General features: G+C 42.0%; 1 long non-coding RNA gene across 1 annotated transcript; it reads left to right on the top strand.

The window, feature by feature from the left end:
* Positions 1 to 1,146: 1,146 nt before the first annotated feature.
* On the top strand, positions 1,147 to 13,552 carry LOC138821178 (uncharacterized). The gene is made up of 3 exons (XR_011370089.1): positions 1,147 to 1,281; positions 6,152 to 6,229; positions 13,265 to 13,552. It is a non-coding gene; the product is annotated as an uncharacterized lncRNA (long non-coding RNA).
* The last annotated feature ends 1,740 nt before the right edge of the window (positions 13,553 to 15,292 follow it).

Raw genomic sequence — 15,292 nt, 5'->3', positions numbered from 1 at the left:
TCAAGAATGTAAGTGGGGCTGGGAAGGTGGCTCAGTGGTAGAGCGCTTGCCTTGTATGCATGAGGCCCTGGGTTTGATTTCTCAGCACCACATAAGCAGAAAAAAAAAAGCTGGAAGAAGCACTGTGGCTCAAGTGGTAGAGCGCTAGCCTTGAGGTAATAGTTCATGTTGAAGTAAGGAGGTCAGGTCTGGCTGGTGCCATATTGGCCACATGGTAGATGGTAGGGTCTGGCATCTTAATGCTGGGGGAAGGGAACTCCCCCCCCCATTACCTGCCTCCCAGGTATTGGGCATGCCCAGATCCCTGGAGGCAGGGGCAGGCACTTGGCTGATAGGTTACTGAATCTGTCAGTCCAGTGCCTAGGACTGGGAATTTCCTAAGGATCTGCCTCCTGTGCTGACCTATGTAGGCCTGAAGCAGCCTAGCCATGAGAGGCCATGACACTTCTGTGTGATCATGTCCTGTGTCCTGTCTCCCGGCTGGTCTCCAGTCATCATGGCGGCCCAGTTCAGCTCTCCATTGGAGCTGAGTTGGCTTGTTGGTATTGTTTTTGCTCTCTTTCCTCTTTAGCATGTTTCCTAGCTGTGTTATGTGTATTCGCATGCTGTAGGCCTTTGTAACAACTGGCTACCTGCAGCCTGCTAACTGTATAATAAAGACTCCAATATTCTATAATTTAAAATGTGGCTTCTGGGATGATTCACCTTACAACAATGTGATGTATCTAACTTTTTATGATAGGAATTTAAAAAAATTATTGTAAAGGTTATGAACAGGGGTTTACAGTTATATAGCAAGGCAATTGTTAGGTAAATTAAATTGGTAGCACGTGGTATTCAGGCAAGGGAAAGGTTTCTTCCCAGGCCACCTCTGGTCAAGTTGGAAGCCCACATAGCAGGAATAAAAAAGGGTTGAACCACAGCCAGGCCAGACTTATCAAGGCCAGGGGTGGAAGAAGGTGTGGCCACACCAGTTGTGGATGTGACCTCAGGGAGGGGGGGGGAATGACTTCCTCCAAGTGTGTCCGTTACCAAGGTGACACAGGTACTGGGCGGAGACTTAACCAAAAGGAGGGAGGAGTCTGCTCCGCCTTCCCAGGGTGGACCTTACATTCCAGCCTTTTACTAATCATGAAATAGGGCACAGATTCTCTCTGCTGACAAGGGGCATTGACATTAGGAGTAAACGGTGGAAGTGTGGTGTCCCCTGACCCCTGGAGAAGGCAGCAAGCAGCAGCTGTCCCTTGGTTGATGCAAGTCCTCGAGTGAAGTCTGGAAGAAGTAAGTCTCTTGGATGAAACCTCTATTCCCCCACCTGGCCACACCTCTTCCTGTCCCTGGCCTAGATAAGTCCTGGCCTGGGGTGGGTTACCCCTTTCTTTTTCAGCCATGCCTCTCCACCACGTGCAGCGGAGGTGGGGGGTGGGGGGCAGCAGTTTGGTAAATAAACTTATTCTCCTGCCTGAATAGCACGTGGTGCTCCATTCATCAGCTACCAAATGAAACCCACCTATTTAATATACCGTACAGTAATGAGTACATTTCCTTTTAAACACTTTTTGTTGTTGTTGTTATTGCTTAAACTCAGGGCCAGGGCTCTGTCGTTTAGCATTTTTACCCAAGGCTGACATTCTGCCACTTGAGTCATATCTCCACTTCTGTCTTTTTGGGTGGTTAAATGGAGAATAAAAGTCTCTCAGACTTTCCTGCTTATTCTGGCTTCTAATTTTGCTCATCAGATCTCAATCTCCTGAGTAGCCAGGATTACAGGTGTGAGCCACCAGCACCTGACAAACAGGGCTTTTTAAACCATCTGGAATCTACTGGCAGCTCCTTTTTCCTTCCCACCCTCCCTTTCTTCCCTCCCTCCCTTTCTTCCTTCCCTTCCTCCCTCTCTTTATTCCCTCCCTCCCTCCCTTCCTTCCTTCCTTCCTTCCTTCTTTCTTTCGTTGTTAGCTGTGGTTGTGAGGCTTGAACTCAAGGCCTAGATGCAGTACCTGAGCTCTTTTGCTCAAGACTAGTGCTCTACCACTTGGAGCTACAGCTCTACTTCTGGTGTTAATTGGAGATAAGTGTCCCATGTACTTTTCTGCCAAGACTAGTGTTGGATTGTGATCCTTAGATCTCAGCCTCCTGAGAACCTAAGATTACAGACATGAGCCTACCAGTACCCAGCATTCATTCTTTTTTTTTTTAATCCCTACTATGGACTATCCTAGCACGGTCTCTCACATTGGACACACATCACACAACATGGCAGATCCAGGTGCTTTGTCCCCTGAATGAAGTGGAAACATGTCCACTCCCCCTCCCTGAGCTGATCTGAGCAGCCCAGGGAAGAACCACTGCAGCCCTTCCTTCCCTAAAGCTGTGCTTGGCAGTGAAGGGTTCTGTCCTAGCCTCAATCTGGTTCTCCAGCTGAGAATCCAGATTCTCTTTTCACTCCAGGAGCTCCTCCAAGGCTTCAAGTACATTTCCCTCCTAGCTTGAGTCAGCAAAAACACATTTTTTTTTCTTTCGAGAACCTTAGGCTGATCTTTTTGTGCTGTGCTATGTTTCGTCTTTTCTGACTTTCTGGATTCATTTGGCCTCTTTCTGTTCCTCCCTCTGAAGTTGCCATTTCCACTATCTTTTCTCACTCTGGCTGTTCTCCTCCAAGCCTGCTCCTCTCAGATGCTGGCCAGTACATCCTGCTTCCTGCCAGGACCCTGCTGTTCTGGGGCAGATCTGGGCTGCAGTCCAGGAGACAAAATTCCCCACTCTGACATCGTCCACATGCCCATATGTTCCCTGGGAGATTTCCTCTCTTTTCTTTCCCTAAGTCATGAGCTTCAAGTGAGAGAAGAACAAAACACCACCTGTAACACCAGATTCCCCCATATCCTCTCCAGAACTGTGAAGGAAATGGAAGTATATGGGGTTGAGCTGAGCATGCGCCTAGCCGACAGACCCAGAGGAAGCCCTAGATACCCCGGCCATGGCTCAATTGCCCAAGCTGGTAATTTTCTGATCATTTGGTTATGGCTGATAGGGCTGTCCTATTTTGGCCCAAGAGGAAAGTGCTGTGACTGTCAAAGTGTGTATAGATTTGGGGGGAGAAGGGGGAGGGAAGTGACAGCTTGAGAGCTGATTTATTGCCAAGCCCCAACCCCACCAACCTGCTGTGCACTTTACAAATTTGGAGTCTTGAGTCAACACTTGACAATTTATCCAAAGCCAGACAGGAAGTCACAGCAGATTGGGAATCAAATCCAGGCTGTCAGGCCTTTCTGTCAATGACCAGCACTTGTCTGTTGTGCTGGAATTCTGTCTTTTAAGGAATTCAGACAAGTCTACTTTCTGACTAATGCATCTCTCCTAATCTGTCAGGCTGATTCTATATTCGGCCACTTCAGCCACTTCTGTGTGTCCCAGCAGGGCCTGGAGAGTTCAGACGGAGCCTTTGTAGAGGGCTCTCAGCAGCTGAAACCAGCATAAGCCTCACTGTGGGTGGGGGGGCCTTACATAAGCTGGGGTCCCCCCACCCCCTAGCAAGCCCCAGGAACATTGAACAGAGAAAGGGGCCCCTGATAGGACCTGCTGCTTCTAGGGAGAGGGGGCTTCATTGCCAAGATCGCCTAAGTAATGGGACAGTATCTTGTTTTATTAAAAGCCTGCTGCTGGCCTGGAAAGCGGTCTGCCTTTCCTGCTGAGTGGGCAGGGGTCCAATATCGCTGTGGGCAATTCCAAGCCAGTACTAGGAGCTGACTTCAAACCAGGAAAGAACACCACTAGTTTTTAGCTGATGTAGCAATACTTTCTTGCTGCCCCCACCCCCTCCAAGTTTCTCTTGTTTGGCTTTGGTCCCACTCTCTCTCTCTCTCTCTCTCTCTCTCTCTCTCTCTCTCTCTCTCTGTGTGTGTGTGTGTGTGTGTGTGTGTGTGTGTGTGTGTGTGTGTGTGTGTGTTGTCATATAAAGCATTCTATATGCCCAGCAGGGGTCACCGGAGATGAGCCCACCCCTTTTCCCCCCTCTTCCTGTTCCCTTCCTCCACTCCCCCTCCTCCTTGCTCACCTTTGCCCCCTGGGCCTCTACCCCCACCCCCTGAGGAGCCTAGGGAGGCCCAGACAGTAGCCTGGGGTTATTTACAGGGGTGAGGTGGGAAGAGAGGGGGAGGAGGGACGGGAAATTGACTGCTTTGTTTATCTTTGGAGTTTCGAAACTACCAAATTCATCCCTTTTCCAAGGAAGGCTCCATTTGAACATTTCCAAAAATACAAAGAAAGTAAAAGGAGATTCACTTCAAAAAGAAAACAAAGGAAAAAGCTGTTTTGTTAGATGGTTTAATTACTGATTTATTTTATTTTAACATTTTAGACTTGTGGCAGGAAGGCTAAAGTATTGACTTTTTCTTGTTTTAGTGACATTCTTATTTTTTGTCCTCTATTTAAAAGACTGACATATTATATACTGGCTTAGCTCCTGCCTTGTCTGTCTTGGGGGTTTGTGTAAATTTTTATAATCATGATTTCTGCTGAGATTATAGTTGTCTCTGAGAGCCTTTTCCTTTGTGTAAATTGAAGTGTTCCAAATTGCTTCTACCCTTACTTAAAAAAGAAAAGTAAAATGAAGGTTTGAAATTAAATAAGCTCTCTACTGATTCTTTAAAAATAAATGTAAAACAAATAAAAACAGTTTAAATATGCTGATTGGTTGTCTGTCCGTGATTTATTTGGTTCTTTAATAAGTTGAGAGTAAACAGCTCCTATATCAAATCCAGCATGTTAATTTATTGGCTTCTTTTTAACCTTGAACTCAGACAACAAACTTTTCATGTAGAGCCAGAAAATGGCATGTGTTTTTAAACAAACAACAACAACATTAAAAAAAAAGATATAGCTCATAAAGATAAAGGGCATTTCAGGGAAAGAAAATAAAAACATCAACCATAAAATATACCTTAAAATGTATTACTTCATATTTGGACATTGAATTCATCTGAAACACATAAATATTCTACTTTTAAAGTTTATTTACTGTACTATGAATCATCGTACTGACGTAAGTCTAAGAGCAGGTAAACTCAGCCTTTTCTATACATTTTAGCATTTTATATATTCATTTATGAAAGCCTTTAAAATTGTGGCAAAAAGTAATATAGGATTCAAAAATGAGTGATATAAATCATGTTAAATCCAGTCTATATTTTTTAAAACTACCTTTAAGGGAAAAGATACTCAGTGGATTGAATTCTTTGTTGTCCATGTCTGGTCACTTAAGAGAAAACCAGGAGATTATCTTCACAGTGAAGGAAGAGCATACACTCAAGTTTTTTTTTTCTGGTTTGGCTTGGTTTGGTTTGAAGGAGAGACAGGGCTCTATAGGGGCACAGTGTGTTCTGCCTGGCATGTCTTTGTTGGTTGATTTAAAACATGAACTCTAAGTTTTTAATATAGTACTTCCCTGCAAGTCACTGGGCTGCAAGCCCATTCTATCTAAGTCAGGCAATGGTCCAAGACAGAATCAAGTAGAATGCAGATACAGAAAGTCTGTGTGTGTGTGTGTGTGTGTAAGATAGACTCATGGTATGTGACCCAGGATGGCCTCAAACTTGCAGTTCTCCTTCCTTAACCTCTAGAATGTGGGGATTGTCCTGCCCGACAAGACTTTATTCATCCTGTCAAACGTTTGTAATTAAGAAAGCTCCAATTCTGCCAAGATTGCCTCTTTCTAGATATAGGTACTTGTCATCTTCCAGCTCCAAAGAAAAACCTTATTCAGCACGCTAGGCAAGGAATGAGAAGAGCTCAGAGCACACACTGACAAGTATGGGCTTTGCTGATCAACTGGGGTTGATGACCTGTGTTGGGAAGTGATAATCTGTTCAGGTTTTCAAAAGGAATTGAACACTCTGCAAACAGAGGCAAACTGTGACTAAGGGCTAAGCATCTGATCCCTTCTAAGGAAGCAGATTGTAGTTTGGATCATAGGAATTACTGTTGATGGTATTTTTTCTACTCTCTGGAAAATCACCCAGGGGGAAAAAAAAGCATGTCTCAAACATTAAAAGCAGGCCGTGCTGATTTCCGGTTCTGGAACAAGACCACAGAGATACTTTTCCCTGCTCTTCTCCCCTACATACAACTAACTGCTCTGGAAATGCTTCCACAGGCAATGATAAGAGCTCTGAAAACTGGAAGAAAGCAGAGGTGACTGGCAAGAAACCCCAGATCTTGAGAAACTGAGGTGGTGAGTTCCCAAATTTTCTTTCTGTATTCTGTACATGCTGGACTAAACTTAAGAAAGGCCTGCAACCAAGAATCATCAACAGACACAGACAAAAACATCCCCAAGAATATCCTGTTCTCTGGCCAAAATCCCGAGAAGGGAACTCCCACAAGGACCCTGTTAGAAGCTCCAAACACCATCCTTAAAACCCAGGGTTCTTGCAGCCAATTGCTCTGCCAAGAGCAATAGCAGCAAAGCCCTTGGCCCACAACTGGGACACCAGCAGCGACCTGGCAGCACACAGCAGCAGTGAAGCCTATTGTCTCTCTCGACTCCACCCAGTGGCATTAGGACCCCTGATTCTGTGGTTTCTTCTCATGCCCAAAGGTTGCCCAGCAACAGTTTCCTAATATAATCATTGCTAGGGAAACAATAGAAAGTGATATACTAAAAAAATTATATAATGAAATCAAAATGGGACTCTTAGAAAATGTCAAAACCACAAGAAGGCTAACAACAAGGTAAAGGAGCAGAAGTATAAGAAACATAAACAATAAAAAGATAACATAACAAATAGATAAGAATAAAATATCAGCCTTAGTCCCTGATAAATGAATGGTGATGAAAATTGTAACTGTTCTATATATACACCAAATAAAATGCAGAGATTTTTTTTTTTTTTTTGGTCCGGTCGTGGCCTGAACTCTGGGCGCTGTCCCTCAGCTCTTCAGCTCAAGGCTAGTGCTCTACTTACTTGAGCCACAGAACCACTTCCGGGTTTTTTCTTTTTGCTTATGTGGTGTTGAGGAATTGAATCCAGGACCTCATGCATGCAAGGCAAGTGCTCTACCACTGAGCCACCTTACCAGCCCCCAATGCAGAGATTTTTTTTTTTAATTTATTTTTTATTGTGAAAATACTGTACAGAGGGGTTACAATTACATGGGCAAGATAATGAGTACATTTCTAATCAAGCATTGTAGCCTCCTCCTTTGTTTCCCCTTCCCATCCCTTCCCAGCCTCCCCCTGACCCCTCACCCAATCCTCCCCCCCCTCACCCACCAAAGTTGTAAAGTTCGTTTTCGACATGACAACTTGTACTTCTCATTGTTGCAACGGGTCCACCTGTATCCTTATTTAAACGACTTGTTTTTCCCCTTCCCCTCCACAAATTATACCGACATCAAATACAGTGAAAGCAGGGGTTATACTGTGGGGGAGGGGCATACAAAGCAACAAAGAAATAATCTTATAAATGTGTTAGAAACAAATCAATGCCGAGATTATTGAGGTGGATTAAAGAGAAAAACACAAAACCATGACCCAACTATTTGTTGTTTTCCAAAAACTCACTTCAAGTTCAATGAGCTAAGTAGACACAAAGAAAGAAAGGAAAAAGATTTTTCGGACAAACCATCAGAAGGAAGCATGAGTGGTTATATTAATCTCAGACAAAACAGAGTCCAGATCAGGGTGTGGGGCTGTGGCTCAAGTGGTAGAGCACTTGCCTTGAGCTGAAGAGCTCAGGGACAGCACCCAGGCCCAGAATTCAAGTCCCACAACCAAAAACAAAAACAAACAAACAAACAAACAAACAAAAAAACAGAGTCCAGAGCAAAGAAAGTTACTATGGACAAAGAAAGAAGTTATAAAATGACAAAGGGAAATAATCCCTCAAGAAGATAAACTATCCTGCAAACAAAACCCAGTGAGGATAAAAACTGATGATCCAAAGAGTTCTATGACTACTAAAGACATCAGATTTATAACTAAAGTATTTCTTCACAAAAAGTAATCTTCAGGCCCAGATGGTTTCCTAGAAGAATTTTGCCAAAACATTCAAAGAAGCATATATAGTAATTGTATATAATGTCTTTCAGAAAATAGAGAAAACATTTCTCATTTTTGTTGTTGTGGTGGTCATGGGTGGTGGTCATGGGGTTTGATTTTAGGGCCTGGGTGCTATCCCTGTCCCTGCACTTAAGGCTAGTGTTCTACCACTTCCAGCCACAGCGTCACTTCTGGTTCTCTGCAGGTTAATTGGAGAGCAGAGACTCATGGGCTTTCCTGCTGAGGTTGGTTTTGAACCGTGATCCTCAGATCTCAGCCTCCTGAGAGTAGCTAGGATTACAGGTGTGAGCCACTGGCGCCCCCCTCTCTATTCTCTTTAGAAGCTCATCATGTTACCAAACCTAGCTAAGGACAGTATACTACAAAAAAAAAAAAAAAAAAGAAAAAGAAAGCTAAAAATCTTACCTTTCACAAATTTAGATATAAAATTATATGACCAATTTAATTCAATCCCAGCAGTATAACAAGAGTTAGACATCATGGCCAAGTGAGATTTATGTCAACCGTACAAGGCTCATTCAATAGTTGAGTATCAATCAGTATAATCAACCGTATCAACAGGCTAAAGAAGAGAAAATATGAAACCACATTAGCTAATGTAGAACAACCACCTCGTAAGATTTAACATCCATTAGTAATAAACATCCATTTAACATCCATTAATAATAACAACAAACAAATCTTTTAGTACAGTAGGGCTAAAGGGAAACTTTCTCTACATATATCAAATATTGTATTTAACAACAAAAGACTGAATGCATTTCAAGATCTAGAACAAAGCAACAATGTCTACTTTCATTACTGCTATTCCATGTAGTACTGGAAGTCTTAGCCACTGCAATAAAGCACGAAAAGAAAGTAAAACTCATGCAGATTGGAAAGATATAACACTGCATTTGCAAGCAATGTGGTTATTTACACAGAAAATCCCCAGGAGTCTATGAGACATAGGTTGTCCTCCTTCTACTTGCTATGTTGACCAGGCAGATGCTGCTACATCTGCTAGGTATCTGGCTTAGGTACTGCAGTGGATGGCTGCTTGGGGGCTGAAATATAGTTTGGGCATGGAAGACCATGTGGACACCCCACTCCCTAACTCCACCATGCCCTAGAGGTTCATCCACATAGCCCCTTCATTCATCTCGGTGACCTTAAGTTCCTTTACCTAATTGGGGTTTATATAGAACTCAGAGCCCATATTGGTTATGAACATTTAGTGAGAGCAAATATGTTGGAAACTTTTCTCTGAACTTGCTATGGATACTGCTGCTTTTGCTATTGTTGTAGGGAACACCATACTATCTGCTGTGCTGCCCCAACCACAGTCACAGGGAAAGGAGACCTGGCTTTCTCTGTGGCTGGTCCTTACAAGCATGACACTATCTTTGTTAATAAAACTAGGACAGTGACTCCTCTCTCGTAGAAATGTTACAACCAGATGAGTCGACACGTTAGGACAATGTCTTTTTCACAAGGTTCAAAAAAGTAGTCTTAGGGTTGAGAATTTAACTCAGCAGTACAGCTGCTGTCTAGTAAGCACGAGGCCTGGGTCCTACCCCTAGTGGAGAACATAGCTGTGATCTCTGGAACTAGCATTAAATTATACTTCTATCACTTAGGTAACTTCTAAGTAGTGGCCAATTGTTAAATAAGGTTGGGAGTAGTATGTACCTCATAAAACCATAGTGAAGACTAAGTTAATTGAGTATAACCCTTAAAAATGTATCAGATGGAAACCATGGGACCTATGTTTCTTTGGGCCTGGCTTACTTCACTTAATATAATTTTTTCCAAGTTTTTCCATTTCCTAACAAATGGGGCAATGTCATTCTTTCTGATGGAGGCATAGAATTCCATTGTGTATATATACCACATTTTCTTGATCCATTCATCTACTGAGGGGCATCTGGGTTGGTTCCATATCTTAGCTATGGTAAATAATGCTGCAATAAACATAGTTGTGCTGGTAGCTTTAGTGTGGTCTTGTTTGTAAACATTTGGGTAAATGCCCAAAAGTGGGATTGCTGGGTCATAGGGGAGTTCTATGTGAAGTCTTTTGAGGAACCTCCATACTGCTTTCCAAAGTGGTTGAACAAGTTTACATTCCCACCAACAATGAAGTAAGGTTCCTTTCTGTCCACATCCCCTCCAGCATCTGTTGTTGTTAGAGTTCTTGATTTTTGCCGTTCTAACTGGGGTGAGGTGATATCTCAATGTTGTTTTGATTTGCATTTCTTTTATGGCTAGGGATGTTGAACATTTCTTCATGTGTCTATTGGCCATCCTTCTTTCTTCTTCAGAGAAGTTTCTCTTTAAGTCTTTCGCCCACTTATTTATATGTATGAGTCAAGCGGAAAAGATCAGATAATGTGATGTCGGGAAAATGAACCCTTAGATATGTATTTTAATGTTTTTTTCTTTCATGCATGTGTTTCTAATGCATTTATAAGATTATCTCTTTGTTGCTTTGTATGTCCCTCCCCCACAGTATAATCCCTGCTTTCACTATATTTGATGTCAGTATAACTTGTGGAGGAGATGGGGAAAAACCAGTTGTTTAAGGATACAGGTGGACCTGTTGCAACAATGAGAAGTACAAGTTGTCATGTCCAAAACGAGCTTTACAACGTCAGGGGAGGGGGGAGGAGGGGGAAGGAGAAGAATTGGGATTGGGGGGGAGGGGGGAGGCTGGGAAGGGATGTGAAGGGTAAACCAAAGGAGGAGGCTGCAATGCTTGGTAAGAATTGTACGCATTATCCTGCCCATGTAATTGTAACCCCTCTGTACAGTATGTTCACAAATAAAATAAAATAAAATTTTAAAAAATGTATCAGATGGTACAATATATATAAAAGTGTTTTGAAACCAGGTTTGGTGGTATACAACATTAATCCCAGCACTTAGGAGGTAGGGGTAGGAAGATCATGAACTCAAGATTAGCCTGAGCTGCTACTGAGTTCAAGGCCAGCCTGGGTTCCATAGAGAGACCCTGTCTCAAAAATCCAAGGACTGTGTCATTCTTTCTGATGAAAGCATAGAATTCCATTGTATTTATACACCACATTTTCTTTTTTTCTTTCTTTCTTTTTTTATTTTATTTTATTTTATTTTTATTGTAAAGATACTATACAGAGGGTTACAGTTACATGAGTGAGGTAATGAGTACATTTCCTATTGAACATTGTTACCCCCTCCATTGTTTTCCCCCTACCATCCCTTCCCTCCCTACCTTCCCCAAGGTTCTTTTTTTTTTTTTTTGATTGTGATTAAGTGATTACATAATTTCCCAAATTTCACAGTATTGTGGAATAATGATGCTCATTTAAAGTCACAAGTTCATTCTAACTTTCCTGGAGCAAATTGTCTATCACAGTCTATAACATATAACGATGTTCACATGTTATACACCATACATGTGATCAGCAGCATGGGGATATTTAGTAGTGGTTCTACCAGATGAGTGGGAGTTCTTTGTTTCTTAAGTCCTGTTAGTTTTGTCGTATCACCTAACATTTTGGATTTAGCATCCACTTATCAGGGAGACCATGTACCGTTTGCCTCTTTGCTCTTGGCTTACCTCGCTCAACATGATTCATTCTAGCTCCATCCATTTCCCTGCAAATGCCATTATTTTGTCATTTCTAATGGCTGCATAATATTCCATTGTGTATAGATACCACAATTTTGGGATCCATTCATCTGTGGTGGGGCATCTGGGTTGTTTCCATATCCTAGCTAATGTGAACAGTGCTGCAATAAACATGGAACACCACATTTTCTTGATCCACTCATCTACTGAGGAGCATCTGGGTTGGTTCCATATCTTAGCTATGGTAAATAATACTGCAATAAACATAGTTGTGCTGGTAGCTTTAGTATAGTCTTGTTTGTGATCATTTGGGTAAATGCCCAAAAGTGGGATTGCTGGGTCATAGGTGAGCTCTATGTGGAGTCTTTTGAGGAACCTCCATACTACTTTCCAAAGTGGTTGAACAAGTCTACATTCCCACCAACAATGCAGTAGGGTTCCTTTTTGGCCACATCCCCTCCAGCATCTGTTGTTATTAGAGTTCTTGATTGTAGCCTTTCTAACTGGGGTGAGGTGGAATCTCAATGTTGTTTTTATTTGCATTTCTTTTATGGCTAGAGAGGTTGAGCATTTCTTCATGTGTCTATTGGCTATTCTTATTTCCTCTTCAGAGAAGTCTTTCTTTAAATCTTTAGCCTATTTGTTGATGGGGTGGTTGTTTCTTTGAGGATTTGTTTTTGGAGGATATAATTTTTTGAGTTCTAATTATATTTGTTAGGAAATGGAAAGACTTGAAAAAAATCATATTAAGTGAAGTCAGCCAGTCCCAAAGAAATTAAGGTACCATGGTTTCCCTTATTTGCAATAATTAGTATATATATAGGATAATCTTATCAGATGAGCTGAAAAGCTTAAAAGCTATCTAAATATGTCCATATAAAATAATGCTAAGTGAAATGAACCCCAAGATCCCAAGATATAGACACAAGAGTTCTGTCTTTGTTGTTATTGCTTTAAATATACTGAGAGATTTGTTTTGGTTTCCTTTGTATGTTCTTCCCCCTATGGTATATCCCCTGTTGTCACTGTACTTGATTTTGGTACCCTGCATATTGTATATACATTTGTCTAATCAAGGGAGGGGAAGAGGAATAACAAAACGCTGAAACAGAACACAGGATGATCCATTGCAACAATGATACTCACAGGACAGTATATTGGAGACGAACTTTACAACTTTGGGGAGGGGGGTAGGGATGGGGGTAGGATGGGGTGGGGAGGAGCATGGGAGGTAGGAAAGGAAAGAGATATTAGGACAACAAGGGGAACAATGATCGACAAGTAATGTACTCATTGCCTTACTTATGTAACTATCTGCAACCCCTCTGTACAGCATCTTTACAATAAAATAAAATTTAAAAAAAATCCAAGGGCTGAGGTTGTAGTTCAGTGCTTAGTGGCACATGAACCTGTGGGAGGTCCTGGGTTTGATCCCCAGCATGGAAAAAATACAACAACAGTAATAATCACAGCAACCACAAATGGCTAGAATTTATTGACTACTCCCTCCTTCTAGCACTACAGAAAGCTTACCTTAATCCACATAACTACAAATTATTATTATTGTTATTTACAGTAGTCACGGTCTTCTCTGATTTCCCTTTCTATCATTTCAGATATCTCACACTCAACTGTGGTCTGGAAGTATTCAATGGAAAATTCCAGAGACAAACAACCCATAGATTTTAAATTGTGCCCTGCTTAAAGTAGTGTGATGACCTCACTGTCCTGCTTCAGCCTGGGGTGGATGTGAACCATACTGTGTCCAGCGAATCCACACCACGTGCTACCCATCCATCCCTCAGTCATGCAGAGCAACTCATAGAATGGCAATGCTTTCATGTGAAAAGAACTTTTATTATGCTTGATAATGACCTTAAAGCACCGGTGATTTCTGATTACAAGTATTCTATTATTAGCAATTGTTGTTAATTTCTTACTATGAAGAATTTATAAAAAAAAGTTGATCATAGGTACACGTGTGTGTGTGTGTGTGTGTGTGTGTGTGTGTGTGTGTGTGTGTGTGTGTGTGTGTGTGTGTGTGTGTGTGTGTGTGTGTGTGTGTGTGTGTGTGTGTGTGTAACATAGCATAGACAGGGGCAGTACTACCCCCAGTCTCAGGCATTAATTAGGAGTGCTGGAATGTTTTCTCCATGGATATGTGGGGCTATTGTGTCTACATTGGGAAACCGAAGGCCCAGAGAAGTAATCTGCCCAACAGCATTGTTTATGCAACAAAGGAATCTAGATCTGGACTTCCACCATCTACTTGTGTTTTCATGCTTTCAGGGAAAGGAAGGTACAAAGGGAGGACCAACTTACACAAGTATGTGTGTCAGGTACATCTATGACAGTGGGTGGGAGGGGCCAAGAGCCATTCTTAGCCCTGTAGTCATTGCCTCCCAACAAGTTGCTGAGAAATTTGAGTTCCTTGCCAGGACCCTAAGCGGGATACTCATTAGAATAGCTGTTTCCTTGAGGGAGCAAATGACTAGACTGAGGCAAATCACTGTGTGCTCAAATTAAAAAAAAACAAAACAAAAATCTCCACTGCTTTTACAGGACTCAATCTAGAGTGAAGTCATTCCTTCAGGTGCAGAAAAGAAAAGCACAGCCATGCATCAATGATTTAAAATAGGATGGATTAGGGGGACAGCTCAGCAGGTGCCAAGTGGCCAGTGTCTCAGCTGGTATTTCCTATATTTCCTGTTTTGGACACAGGTTCCTGCCTTCTTTTCTGAGCCTCTGTTTGTGTGTGTGTGTGTGTGTGTGTGTGTGTGTGTGTGTGTGTGTGTGTGTGAAGTTCATTTGCTTTGTTTTTTTCTCATCTCCTTCAATGTTTTGTTGTTGTTGTTGTTGATAATAGCATTCATCTTTACTGGCTTTTCATGCATTGTCCTAGTATGTTCTAGTCAGAGCAATTAAATAGTTGACTCTGTTTAGCTCCCTCTGTTTTTCTTCGAATATCCTTGCCTAGAGTAAACCAGTAACCTATAGTTGGATAATTCCCATGCACCTACACTATGGTAGAAGGGATGAACTGCCCACATGTTAGGGTTTTCTATTAAAACTGCTCCCTTTTTTGTCAGGCACAGACGGCTCACAACTGTAATATTAGCTACTCTGGAGGCTGAGATCTGAGGATCTCTGTTCTAAGCCAGCACTGGGCAGAGGCTAGGATTGGCAGGATCATGGTTTGAAGATACCTTCTCAACCTAGAGCTGGTGCTGGTACATGCCTGTTCTCCTAGTTAGGATAGAAAGCCTAAAATAGGTGGATCACAGCCTAGGGATATGCCTGAGCAGAAAGCAAAACCCAATCTATTTGAAAAACTAGAACAAAAAAGGGCTCAGTGCAGTGTCTGCCTAGCAAGCTTTGAGGTCTTGAGTTCAAACCTTGATTTTTTTTCAAGGACTGATTTTTTTTTCACTGATTCACTTAATTCTTTCATTTAAAATAGTCTTTGTTTTTTTTTTTGTTGTTGTTGCATTTTTTTTTTTTGAGGCAGCATCTCTTCCTATGTAGCCAAGTCTGGCTTTGAACTTGAATTTGAAAGGCTCCTGCCCCTGCTTCCCAGGTGCTGAGATTACAGGTATGTACCAGAATGTTCAACTAAAATAGTGATGAAAAGGATTCCAGGTCAA

The sequence above is a fragment of the Dipodomys merriami genome, unplaced genomic scaffold, assembly GCF_024711535.1.
Source record: "Dipodomys merriami isolate MVZ:Mamm:240054 unplaced genomic scaffold, mDipMer1.0.p SCAF_90, whole genome shotgun sequence".
Classification (NCBI taxonomy): domain Eukaryota; kingdom Metazoa; phylum Chordata; class Mammalia; order Rodentia; family Heteromyidae; genus Dipodomys; species Dipodomys merriami.
Note: the sequence above shows the minus strand (reverse complement) of the source record. Positions and strands in the feature narration are given on the sequence as shown.